This window comes from Furipterus horrens, unplaced genomic scaffold (genome assembly GCF_987537825.1).
Source record: "Furipterus horrens unplaced genomic scaffold, mFurHor1.1.pri manual_scaffold_1, whole genome shotgun sequence".
Lineage (NCBI taxonomy): Eukaryota > Metazoa > Chordata > Mammalia > Chiroptera > Furipteridae > Furipterus > Furipterus horrens.
The window spans coordinates 93,310,494-93,324,482 of NW_028327171.1; positions in this window are offsets into that span (position 1 = coordinate 93,310,494).

Sequence of the window (13,989 nt, forward strand, 5' to 3'; positions counted from 1 at the left end):
TGACTTTGCTGAAGTAAGGTATCCATGATTACAGACTCGTGCTGTCTAAAAATTTCCAGGACTGCAAACAAGAAAGCCTAGAATTATAAACATTTTAATCTAGGACATTATATTACATTGAAGCGTGAACCCGGAAATAAAAAGTGTTATGTTAGAAACAATCGTGTCAAAATATGAGTGATTTATTTTGCAGATATGTTCTTCTTCTTCTTTCTTTTTTACCTTCACCTGAGAGAGAAAGAGAAACATCAGTGTGAGAGAGTATCATCAATTGGTTGCCTTCTCATATGTGCCCCAACTAGGAATTCAACCCACAACCTGCTTATGTGCCCTGACCAGGAATCAAAACCCAGTGTGCACTGACTGGGAATCAAACCCATGACCTTTTGATCTATGGGATGATGTTCTAACCAACTGAGCCACATGGGTCAGGGCAGATCTCTTCTTTAAATGATGTTGGCATGGCTAAAGGTTTCACTTAAGTAGACGATTTATTCTGCATCTGTCTATAGTTTGAATACTTAGTAGGGAAGTCCTGTGAGGTCCATGTAGTCTTCATTTCTGATTTGATTTGAAACACACAGATTGTAGTATTTCATATCTACATGAGACATTTCAATGAAGGTAAGCATATATAATAGGAAGAAACATTGGCATTTATGTCATGGTTTAGAAAAAATAAAAGTATGATAGAAATTACAGCAAAGCCTTTTTGAATCACACCTATTCATTTAGCACATTTGACCTGCTATCAATACAATAATTCAGAGGGGAAAAGCAGCAATAAATACTTAGAGACTGCTAATACAGAGTGGGACATGAGAGAGATATGTGACTGATCATACTCAGTGACACTTTAACATTACATTTTATAGTAAAGACTATTTTACAGGATGAGATGTTAACCATAAATTTCCTAACCGCACTTTCACAAATTTAAAATGTAGAGATAATTAATATTAGCAGAAAAGATCCTTGAGTGCCAGCTGAGTTTAGGGGAAAAAAAGAGAATATTACATTCTTAGTGTGTGTGCTTTGTTGTCCTGAGTTCTTTCCTGATACTTTGAAAATTACCAATGCAGTTGAGTGTTGTAACAATTAATCAGGATAAGGATAAACATTGCTTAACAAGTATAATTGACTATTGCTATTTTTAGGACTTAACACTTGTGCAGAACCTTCCAGAAACTATGTGCTCCAGAGGAATGAATGCTTGAAAAAAATGCTTCTGAAAAATATTATTTTATATAATGCCATTTATATTCATTCACTCAATTTTTTGAGTATCTAGGAATTGAAAGTCATAGTAGTGTTGAAAATAAAAGTATGTCCTTAGCACTGATATATATTGTAACCTGGCAGGTCTCAGTTTTAATTAAACATAAATAATTTATCATTGTAGTAAGTGCTACAATGATTTGTTCAGATGCTTTAAAAAAAAAAAAAAAAAAAACACCAGCGATGGTAGATTAACAATGGCCTGATAAGGTAGGAGGATGTTAAGCTCTGTTAATATTAGCTCCACAACTAACACCTCCTTCTTTAATAGAAAATCAACTCTTAAGGAAGACAGCACCAGCTACAGAACAAGTAAATAACCAATAGTCAACCTCTCTTTCCCAATTAATATTTTTTCTTCAAATTGAAGAATTAAAGTTCACATTGTAGACCTTCATGTGACTATTGAAACCAATGAAAGAATCAGGGAGGTTTAATATGAGGGGAATCTTGCGTCAGTAGTTTCACAATGGTGCTTAAGAAGTGGTGATTCCTGAACATGATCTTGTTACTAAGTGTCAGATGTGGAAAAGAAAGTGGACCAGAAGTAATCCTATTCCCTGGTTATTAAAGACAAACTCAATCCAGGGAGTCTATATCTTTACCTTAATGATTGATTTCATCTCTGTCTTGTGCTGTTGTTTGTCTTGTTGAAAAATTTTAAAAAAAAAGATGAACAGTGGACTAGGTGTGTGGCAAGAGCCCTATGCCCAGGTTAGCTGGGTCAACCCCAATAAGGGAAGTATAAGAGACTCAGGGGGTTAGAAAGATGCAAAGTGTCATTGCCAAAAGTAAAAGAGACCAAAATAAGAGGCTTGAGACTCATTAGCAGGTTATTAGAACAGCATCTTGCTCATACAATTATAAAAATTATGATTGGGTTATTTGAAAACTTGGAAAATTAGTAATGTGATGTTGTCTATATGTGTGTGTATTTATGGTGTATAAACACACACACACATGGGGGAGGAGAGAAGAGAAGGATTGAACAAAAAGGAAAAAGGACTCATGGACATGGACAACAGTGTGCTGATTGCTGGGAGGTGGCGGGGTATAAAGAGACTAATGGAAAGAAATGCAAGGAATATTAAATACAAATTATAGAAATTAAAACAAAAACAAATTGATGAGGAAACATCCAAACAGCTGAAGAAAAAGAAAATGCCATTGTATAAGCAACCACTCTCTACCAATAGCTGGATAATAAAACAGCACAGGTCAGAGAGAGGTCATCCAAGACACTGTCTGACTGATGTGAGCCTTGATCTTCCCATAGGCATCGTCTCATCCAGGGCTTAGATTTTCCTGCAAATCATCATAATTGGTAATCAGCTCACACAGCTGTGAACCGCAGCTCACAGATACAGAGGGAACAAATTTGAAGTTTAGCATCTCTGCTGGAGAGAGAAGGGAAGTGACTTGTTTATGTACCATTTCATCACTCTCCCCAAAATGCACTAGCCCTGGGTTTATATTCCATTACAGGTGCAATGACATGGTTTTAAAACAGGTAGAAGATTAGCCTATTATTAGAATAAGAGAGTTTGGATTCAATTCTAAGTTAAAGTCATGAAATATTAGTGCTGCAAGTAACCTAGGTATACTCAAATTCAGTTTTCCCCCTTCATAGGTGATAGTATTTTGACCCTGAGATATTAAATAATTTGCCAAGTTTGTTAATGATAGCATCTGGACTAGAATTGCCAGTAGCCTGTATTACTACTTCTATAATGTTATTTATCTGCTCTTGGGAAAAATATCCTGGGACCTTGAGGCTCATGCCAATCAACTGTAGCATCTTCCTTTTCTCCATGTCCTCATTATTTATTATTTATTATGTTCAAGGTATTCCTATATCCATTGAGAACTCTGTCATATGGATAATCATTTTTAAAAATTTTGTTCTCATCTAGGTCGTTTCAATAACCTTTGAGATTGTTAACCTGATTTGCTAAATTTTCTTACTACCTTTTTCTCTGTTTCTCCTTTAGCAACCAACTCTTATGATACCCTCCATTTGTTCTCCAGATCCACATCATGTCTGAAGTCACAAAATCTAATATCCTAATCTCAGATTTTAACTTCTTTTCATCTGAATTGCACATCATTTTCCCACCCACATCTATTACAAGGTAAGCTATTGAAACAGACCCCAACTCCAAGGACTCTTGTTGCCCATGTAACAATTCAGAAGTGGGTGGTCAGGGTGGCAGATGGTTCTAATCTACAAGGTCATCAAGGGACCTCAGTTTATTCTATCTTATAGTTCTGCCACCATTTATGTTTATTCCCATATCTGAAGCTGTTTTACATATATATATATATATATATATATATATATAATGTATGAGTTTTTCCCCAACACTTGAAAAGAAGAGCGAGAATAATATTTAGGAATATTTTTTTTTGCTAAAAGAAGTAACCCCAAAGTTGCACATTTCTTACACCCTTGTTATATAGGCTAAAGGTTGGTGACATTGTCATACTAAGCGACTTAGTGTATTTGAGCTGCTCTAACAAAATACCATATATTGGGTGACTTATAAGCAAAAGAAATTTATTTATCACTTTTCTGTAGGCTGGGAGGCCCAAGATCAAGATGCTACTAGATTTGGTGTCTGATGATAACCCACTTCCTGGTTCATGAACAGTTGTCTTCTTGCTGGATTCTTGCTGGAAGAGGCCCAGTCACTCTGGGATCACCATTCATGAGGGCCCCATCCTCATGACTTAAGCAGTTCCTTAAGGCTCCACTCTACATGCCATTACACTGGGGATTAGATTTCAATGTACAAATTCTGAGGGGACATAAACATTCAGTCTGTAGCACCTAGCTAAAAGAACATGGACAAGGTACCCTTAGCTGAGCAACCTTGCATGCCACCCCAAATTAGCTTATTCTATTTCTGAAAGGAAGAAAAATGGAATGGTTTTAGGGACACAATTAGCTGGTTCTGCTTTGACTCTCTCTGCATTTTATTCATTAAATTTATTGGAATCTTCAGTTCTATATAAATCTCCATATTTATAGCTAACTTCACCAGTCACTTCCTGGACTCACTTTCTCCCAAATGAAGATCCCATGGTATAAAAACTTAAACTATATCTTGCTAATTCTTTCAAAAACTTATTTCAGTTACCTTCTGTGTTATCTCATAATTTATTATGGTGTTTGCTCCTACTTTAGATGAGTGATTCTGGATAAAAATCACATAGTTGTTTCCATAGGTGTTGATAAACTTTGGTGGTTTCTAATCCTGTAGGGGCCATCAAATTTAAACTGCAATTGAATCTGCTATATTGTAAACCCCTTCAGAACAGAAGTTATTCATCCTTTCTATGTTCATTATGTAGCTTTCTGTCTCTGAATTAATTTTAAAATGTATTTGTTGAATGAAAATATGAACACCGATGTCTTTCCAACTTTGAAAATTTATTAACATTTTAAATTAACCTTTTATATTTTCTGTTTTAGAGGAAATGTTGCTTTTTTTAGGCTAACCTCATCATTATAGTTTTGCTTTATGTATCACATCTGGTCAGTTACAAATGTCTGTATGTTTCAACTCTAAATCCCTTTCAAATCATACTCTCCACTCATATTCACATATTACAGGCATATATCACATTACATATATCACATTACCAAGCCTTACCTTCACAGAGAAAAAGTCAGCTCTTGTCTCTCTTCTTCATATAAGGATATCAATTCCAGGATGAGGGTTTACCATCATGATTTCATCTAAATTTAATTACAGTATTCTCTCACTTATCATGGGTATTACATTCTAGACACCCCCACGAAGTAAGAACCTTACATTTGTTCTACACTCTAAAACCTACATAACTTTAACAACATACACAGTACTGCAAAATCTCACAATATAGTGAAAAATCCACAATAAAAAATTAAATATAATATTTTAAAAAATTCTGAAATAGAGTGAGGTCATGATAAGTGAACTGCAATATAGAGAGGGGCTACTGTATCTCCCAAATGCCATTACATTAGGTGCTAGGACTGCAACGTACAAATTTAATTTTTAGGTGGTGGTGCACAAACTTTAGTCCATAATAAGCTCTCTCTCCTCTTTCTTTTTAAATCAAATTTATTGGGGATTGAGGAAGATGGCGAAGGAGCGAGGGGAGGCTGCACTCTCAGGATCCCGAGACCTGTCTGCAGTTTGGGCTAATTGCAGACAGAACATCTCAGTGAGCAGCTGGACACTGGCAGGAGTTGAGCCTTGGCACTGCTGGATTAGAGAAAAACCATCTGGGAACAACCTGTTTAGTGAGGATAGCAGAGGAAAAAGGGAAGAAATGGGATTCCTGACTGGGGTGGCTGCCTGACCTGTGGCTGGAAGGACACAAAGACTTTTTGGTGACCACAGACTTCCCCAGAGGGGAGTCAGGAGGAAAGCGAATCTCTGCCCACTGGCAGAGATGGGACTCAACCAGGTGGCATTGGCGATGGAAAATGGGAGACAGCATGCTGCTGTGCAAGTGAAAACATAATTTTCCTTTGTATTTTTCTCTTGTGAATTGCAGAGGGGGGGGAAGTTTGGGGTTGATAGGATATTCTTGAGGAGCGCAGGCGCAGAAGTGCACTCACCCACTCCCCAACCCTCCCCTTGGGTCACATGGGTGTGCACAGGGAAGTACCTTCATTCATTGACCCAGGTGCACAGGGCCGCGCGTCCAGGTGCCCCTCAGACACACCCCAAAAGACATAAGATCAGTGCCCCAACGAGAACAGGGTGGGCCCATTGGACACTCAGAAGACTGTGCACAGTCCCCCCTGGCCAGCTCCAGTGGGTGCCAGGCCAGAGTGCAGAGCACTTGCTCACTCTGCTGGTGCAGGCCCAGGTAGATACGGGCATGGTGGGCAGCTGCAGCGTGGGAACAGTGGGCAGCAGTGACTCACAGACACTCACTTCTACTGAGCACAAGTGTCCAGGGCCCAGCCCTAAGAGGTGAGAGACCAACTCCCGGAGCGTGGCTTGGCAGGACTGAGGCTAGCTCTCAGGCCACCTCACACGTGCACGGGTGCATGAACGCAAGAGCACCTCAGCCCAGCTTCAATAGGCATCAGTCGCTCACTTCCACTGTGCAAGAGTGTCAGGGGCCCAGCACTGGGAGGCGAGAGGCCAACTTCCAGAGCGCGGCACGAGAAGCCTGAGGCTAGCTCCCCACCGCCTTGGGGCACGAGCACAAAAGCACCTTGCCGGCTTCAATAGGCACCAATTGCTCACTTCCACTGTGCCCAAAAGTCTGGGGCCCCGCCCTAAGAGACGAGAGACCAACTCGTGGAACACAGTGTGGCAGGCCTGCGTCAAGCTCTCTGGCAGCCTTGTGCACGCATGGGCATGTGAGTGCAAAAGCACCTCATCAGCTTCAATAGGTGCCAATCGCTGACTTCCACTGTGCCCAAGTGTCTGGGGCCCCACCCTAAGAGGCAAGAGACCAACTCCTGGAATTAGGCGGGGCAGGCCTGAGGCAAGCTCCTTGGCTAGCTCCAACAGGCACCAAAAGAATGTGCCATGAGGGGACATACCACTGCTGCAAGGAACAGGAACCTCTGACCTGCCTCATTAGACCAGCTGTGGACACAGAAAAACAAGATGACGCACAAAGGCTGAACTGACATCTCCACAGAAGAACTCAAGACAAAGTGGATAGAGTGACTCTCAATCAACTAGCCAGAAGGAAGATCCTAACAAAGAGCATCTGAAATATAACCAGACAGCATAAACAAATGACATAAAGGGTACCCCAAGAACATCAGGCTCAGGAGATCAAAGAGACTGCACCACTGAAACCCCCAGATCTCCTATAAAGAATCTCATACCATAAAGGTGAGAAGTAAAAGCAGACAAACCCCAAAAGTAAAAGCAAACAAAAAGAATCCAACATGTTAAGACACAGAAACAACCTCTCAATGAAAAGAAAAGAGCAATCCCCAGGAAGAGAGGTAGATGGAATAGACATAGCCCAAATGTCAGACACAGAATTCAAAACAATGGTGGTGAAGAAGCTCAATATACTCGACAACCTTAAAAACAACTATGACAACCTCCAAGGAAGTTACCAACAGCTCCAAGAAAATTACAGGGAACTTGCAGAGAACTACACCAGCATAAAAAAAGACATAGAAACTATCAACAAGAACCAAGAAGAAATGAAGAATGCAATCTCTGAACTGAAAAACACAGTAGAATCAGTCAAAAGCAGACTAAACGAAGCAGATGATTGGATTAGTGAGTTAGAAGATAATGTAGAAAAAAATTCTCAGACGATGTAGCAAAATGAAAAAAGATTGAAAAAGTATGAAGAAGAGGTAAGGGAATTACAGGATAGCATAAGGAAGAACAATATCAGAGTCATTGGAATTAAAGAGGAATCAGAAGAACAAGGAATAGATAAACTGATAGGAGAAATAGTGACAGAAAATTTTCCCAACCTGAAGACAGAAAAAGTTATGGAAGTCCAGGAAGCACAGAGAGTTCCAATAAAGAGAAACCCCAAAAAACCCACTCCAAGGCACATCATAGTTAAAATGGCAACATTCCAAGACAAAGAGAGAATTCTAAAAGCAGCAAGAGAAACACAGCAAATAACATACAAGAGAGCTCCGATAAAGCTATCGACCGATTTCTCAACAGAAACACTACAAGCCATAAGGGAATGGTCAAAAATATTTCAAGCAATGAAAAACAAAGACCTACAACCAAAAATACTCTACTCAGAAAGGCTCTCATTCAAAATGGAAGGTGAAATAAGGAGTTTCTGAGACAAAGGAAGACTAAAAGAATACATCTCCACCAAACCAGCATTGCAAGAGATGCTAAAGAAAATGTTCTAAGAAAAAGGAAAAGAAAAAAAGAAAGAGTAGAGGAACAGAGGTACAAAGGGAAATGAATAAACACGTGTCAATAATAACCTTAAATGTAAATGGATTAAATGCTCCAATTCAAAGACATAGGGTAACGGAATGGATAAGAAAACAGGACCCACATATTTGCTGTCTACAAGAAACACACCTCAAAACAAAAGATTTACATAGACTGAAAGTAAAGGGATATAAAAAAATATTCCAAACAAATGAACCTGAAAAAAAGCTGGGGTAGCAGTCCTCATATCAGACAAAACGGATTTCAAAGCAAGGGCAATAAAAAGAGACAAAGAAGGACATTTCATAATACTTAAAGGAACAATCCATCAAGAAGATATAACAATGATAAACATATATGCACCCAACATAGGAGCACCCAAATACATAAAGCAAATACTAGAAGACCACAAGAAGGATATTAACAACAACACACTCATAGTAGGGGACCTCAACACTCCATTATCAACAATAGACAGATCATCGAAGCAAAGAAATATCAAAGATATACAGGCATTGAACAACACACTAAACCACATGGACTTAACTGATATATATAGAGCTTTTCACCCCAAAGAAGCAAAATATACATTCTTTTCACATGCACATGGGACATTTTCAAAGAGAGACCACTTGACAAGACACAAAACAAGCCTCAACAAATTCAAGAAAATTGAAATTATATCAAGCATCTTTTCAGACCACAATGCCTTGAAACTAAAATTCAACCTCAGAGAAAAAAATCAAAGACACCCAAACTCATGAAGAATGAATAATACGATATTAAATAATGAATGGGTTAACAATGACATAAAAGAAGAAATCAAGAAATTTCTAGAAACTAATGACAATGAACACACAACAGCTCAAACCCTATGGGACACAGCAAAAGCTGTCCTAAGAGGGAAGTTCAAAGCAATACAAGCATATCAGAAAAAGGTAGAAGAATCTGAAATAAAAAATCTAATCCTAAAGCTACAAGAACTAGAACAACAACAACAAACAAAGCCAAGGGCAAGAAAAAGAAAGGAAATCATTAAGATCAGAGCAGAATTAAATGACATAGAGACTAAACAAACAATCCAAAAAATCAACAAAACTAGGAGTTGGTTCTTCAAAAAAATAAAAAAAATTGACAAGCCTCTAGCCAGGCTCATGAAGAAAAAAAGAGAGAAGACCCAAATAAACAAAATCAGAAATGAAAGAGGAGAAATCACAACTGATACCACAGAAATATAAACAATTGCAAGAAATTACTACAAACAACTGTACAGCAAGAAATTTGACAACCTCGAAGAAATGGACAAATTTCTAGAAACATATAACCTTCCAAAACTGAATCAAGAAGAAGTAGAAAGTCTCAACAGACCAATAACAAAGAATGAAATTGAAACAATACTCAAAAATCTCCCAGCACACAAAAGCTCTGGACCGGATGGCTTCACAGGCGAATTTTACAAAACATTTGGGGAAGAACTAACTCCTACCCTCCTCAAACTATTCCAAAAAATCCAAGAAGAGGGAAAAATCCCAAACTCTTTCTATGAAACCAGTATTACCCTAATACCAAAACGAGGTCAAGACACAACAAAGAAAGAAAACTACAAGCCAGTATCACTGATTAACATAGATGCTAAAATCCTCAATAAAATATTGGCAAACAGGGTCCAGCAATACATCAAAAAGATCACACAACACAATCAAGTGGGATGGTTTAATATTCGCAAATCAATAAATATAATACATCACCTAAACAAAATGAAAGACAGAAATGACATGGTCATATCAATAGATGCAGAAAAAGCATTTGATAAAGTACAACACCCATTTATGATGAAAACACTCAGCAAAATGGGAATAGAGGGAACATGCCTTAACATAATTAAGGCTATATATGAGAAGCCTGAAGCCAGCATCATACTCAATGGACAAAAACTGAAAGTATTCCCCCTGAAATCAGGAATTAGACAAGGCTGTCCACTCTCTTCACTCCTATTCAACATAGTGTTGGAAGTCCTAGCCACAGCAATCAGACAAGAAAAAGAAATAAAAGGCATTCAAATTGGGAAGGATGAAATAAAACTATCATATGCAGATGACATGATAGTATACCTAGAAAATCGTATAAACTCCACAAAAAGACTACTCAATATAATAAGTGAATTTGGCAAAATAGGGTACAAAATAAATATACAGATATCAAAGCATTTCTGCACACCAACAATAAAATATTGGAGACTTAGACAAAAAAGAAAATACCATTTAGTATAGCAACAAGAAAATTAAAGTACCTAGGAATAAACTTAACCAAAGGGATAAAAGACCTGTACTCTGAAAATCGCATAACATTGAAGAAAGAAATTAAGGAAGATACAGATAAGTGGAAACAAATACCATGTTCTTGGATGGGAAGAATCAACATCATCAAAATGGCCATACTACCCAAAGCAATTTACGGATTCAATGCAATCCCTATTAAAATACCAATGACATATTTCACTGACCTAGAACAAATACTCCAAAAATTCATATGGAACCAAAAAGGACCCTGAATAGCAAAAGCAATCTTGACACAGAAGAACATAGCAGAAGGAATCACGATACCAGACATCAAACAAAGCGACTACAAAGTCGCTGTGATTAAAACAGTCTGGTACTGGCATAAGAACAGACATATAGATCAGTGGAACAGAACAGAGAGTCCAGAAATAAACCCAGGCTTCTATGGTCAACTAATATTTGATAAAGGAGGAAGGAACATAAAATGGAGTGAGAAGAGCCTCTTTAACAAATGGTGCTGGGAGAACTGGATAGGGACCTGCGAAAAAATGAAACTAGACCACCAACTTACACCACACACAAGAATAAACTCAAGATGGATCAAAGACTTAAATGTAAGCCGTGACACCATAAAAGTCCTAGAGGAAAACATAGGCAGGAAAATTTCAGATACCCCAAGTAACAATATCTTCACAGATACATCTCCTAAGGCAAGAGAAATAAAGGAAAAAATAAACAAATGGGACTACCTCAAACTAAAGAGTTTCTGCTCAGCAAAAGAAAACATCAGCAAGATGAAAAAGAAACCAACCATATGGGAAAACATATTTGCCAATGATATCACAGACAGGGGACTGATCTCCAAAATATGTAAAGAGCTTATATGACTCAATATCAAGAAAACTTACAACCCAATTAAAAAATGTGCAAAGAACCTGAACAAACACTTCTCTGAAGAGGACATACAGAAGGTCCATAGACACATGAAAAAATGCTCAACATCATTGGCCATCAGAAAGATGCAAATAAAAACCACAATGAGATAACACTTTACACATGTCAGAATGGCCATCATCAACAAATCAACAAACAACAAATGCTGGCAAGGATGTGGAGAAACGGGAATCCTATTGCACTGTTAGTGGGAATGCAGACTGGTGCAGCCACTATGGAAAACAGTATGGAATTACCTCAAAAACATAAAAATGTAACTGCCTTTTGAACCAGCGATTCCACTGCTAGGATTATACTTGAAAAAACCTAAAACCCTAATTCAAAAAAACTTATGCACCCCTATGTTCATAACAGCCCTGTTTACAATAGCTAAGTACTGGAAACAGCCTAAGTGCCCATCTGTGGATGAGTGGATCAAAAAACTGGTACATTTACACATTGAAATACTATGTAGCAGAAAGAAAGAAGGAACTCCTGCCATTTGCGACAACATGGATGGAACTAGAGAGAATTATGCTTAGTGAAATAAGCCAGGCAAAGAAAGCAAAATACCATATGATATCACCTAATACAGGAAACTAAAGAACAACACAAACAAATGAACTAAATAGGACAAAGAGTATAATAGTAGTCAATAGGGGGGAGGGGAGAGGGAGAGAAGGGGGATAAGTAAGGGGAGGGTCTAGTCAAGGAACGTTGACTCATGGACGTGGACAACATGGAGGGATATGATTGCAGAAGAAGGGGTAGGCTGGGGGGGAGCAATGGGGGAAAAATGGGACAACTGTAATTGAAAAAACCAAAAAATAAAAGAAAAATAAATAAGTCAAATTTATTGGGGCTGAACATGTTGTTATTAAGGTTTTAAAGATTTCAGGTTTACAATTCTATGATGCATCATTTGTATACTCATTGTGCATCACCTGTCAACCACTCTCTCTCCACTATCACAACGACAGAACAACAACAGGTTGGCATCTAGATCACACATAGAAGCTTGGAGAATTCTCAGGGGGTCCTGAAAAATGCATGAGGAAAGACTTCCAAAATTTGGAGAACTCAAGAAAGAGGTTAACTTCATGACTGATTACTCAGAAATGATGCCTTCCAATGAAAAGTCCACCCCCTGCCCTGCAGTCATGACTGCTTTTTCAGTCATAATCAATAGACAAAGATCGTTGAACATTTGTGTAAGTCTATCACCTTTAAAGCAGGGACTAAAGAGAGAAAACTAAAAAAAAAAAAAAAATAACAACAAAGTGACACAATAATGCAGGGAACAAAGTATACACTTAAAAATCAACTGATATCCTAAGATAATTATAAAAACATAACAGTTATAAAACAAGAGTAGGATTCTATGAAAAAAAGGGAAAATCAGAATAAGAAAGAAAATTTTAATCAACAATCAAGAAAGGGTTGGAAAATAAAAATCAAAGAAATCTCTCAGAAAATATAACCAATGTAAAGAAAAATATTCAAAATAAGAATCATAAATGACTTAGAAGGGGAACATGAGAGTTCCATCATCCAACTAATAGGTAAAAATGGAGAAAATTGAAGGGAGGGAATTATGAAAGCAATAACTTAAAAACTTTCTGGAAATATGAGCACCATTTTTCATATTGAAAAGGTATAAAGTGCCAACCATAATAAATGAGCACAGACCCACAACCAAGGCACAAGGTCTTATTTAAAACAAATGTATGTAAGCTTACATACAGACAAACAAATACTAAAATGATGTTGAATATCTCAAAACAATTCTCACTTCAATATAACAGGGGGGCATTGTTTTGAAAATCCTGGTGAAAAATTATTTTCAAACTATAATATTCTATCACATTGTAATGTGCTAAAATATTGATTAAACCTCGGGGAAGAATTAAAATATCAAAAATTTGAGGACTCAAATTTACATTTTATGGATTACTTTTTCTAAGGGAATATGAAGAAAATGTTCAAAAGAAAGAACTGGGATTTTGGAAAAGCAAATCAATACAAACAGCAAGACCAAAGAACAATAAGTCCAGATAAAGGGAGTGGACAAGTGTGGGGTTTCTAGGAAATATAACTTGATAAAGTAGATATGATGATGATCATCTAAAAAGAATTAAGGGTGTTTAAAAAATTAACACATCGAAAATAGGCACAATTATAACTTCCAAGAAATATAAGCAATAATTATACAAGAAAAGAATACAAACATAAATATATCTACTATTGATTTTGCACTGGACAATATTGGTGTGATCATAATGATAACTACTTTGATGTGGTAACGAGCACAGACTCTGTAGCTAGATTACTGGAATTGACTCTCATCTACAACTTCCATTAGCTGTGTAACCTTAAGCAAGCCACTTAATTTCTCTGTGACTCAGTTTATTTATCTGTGAAAGAATATTTCTCATAGCACTATATAAGAATTAAATGTTTTAATACATATAAAGTATATAGAAGAATGCCTGACAGTAATCATTTAGTGTTTGCTATTATATTACATTGAACTAAAAACAATGATGCAATTATTTTGGGATGATGGGGAGATAGAAGTGAGATGGTGATTGGATAGCTAAAGGAAGGGT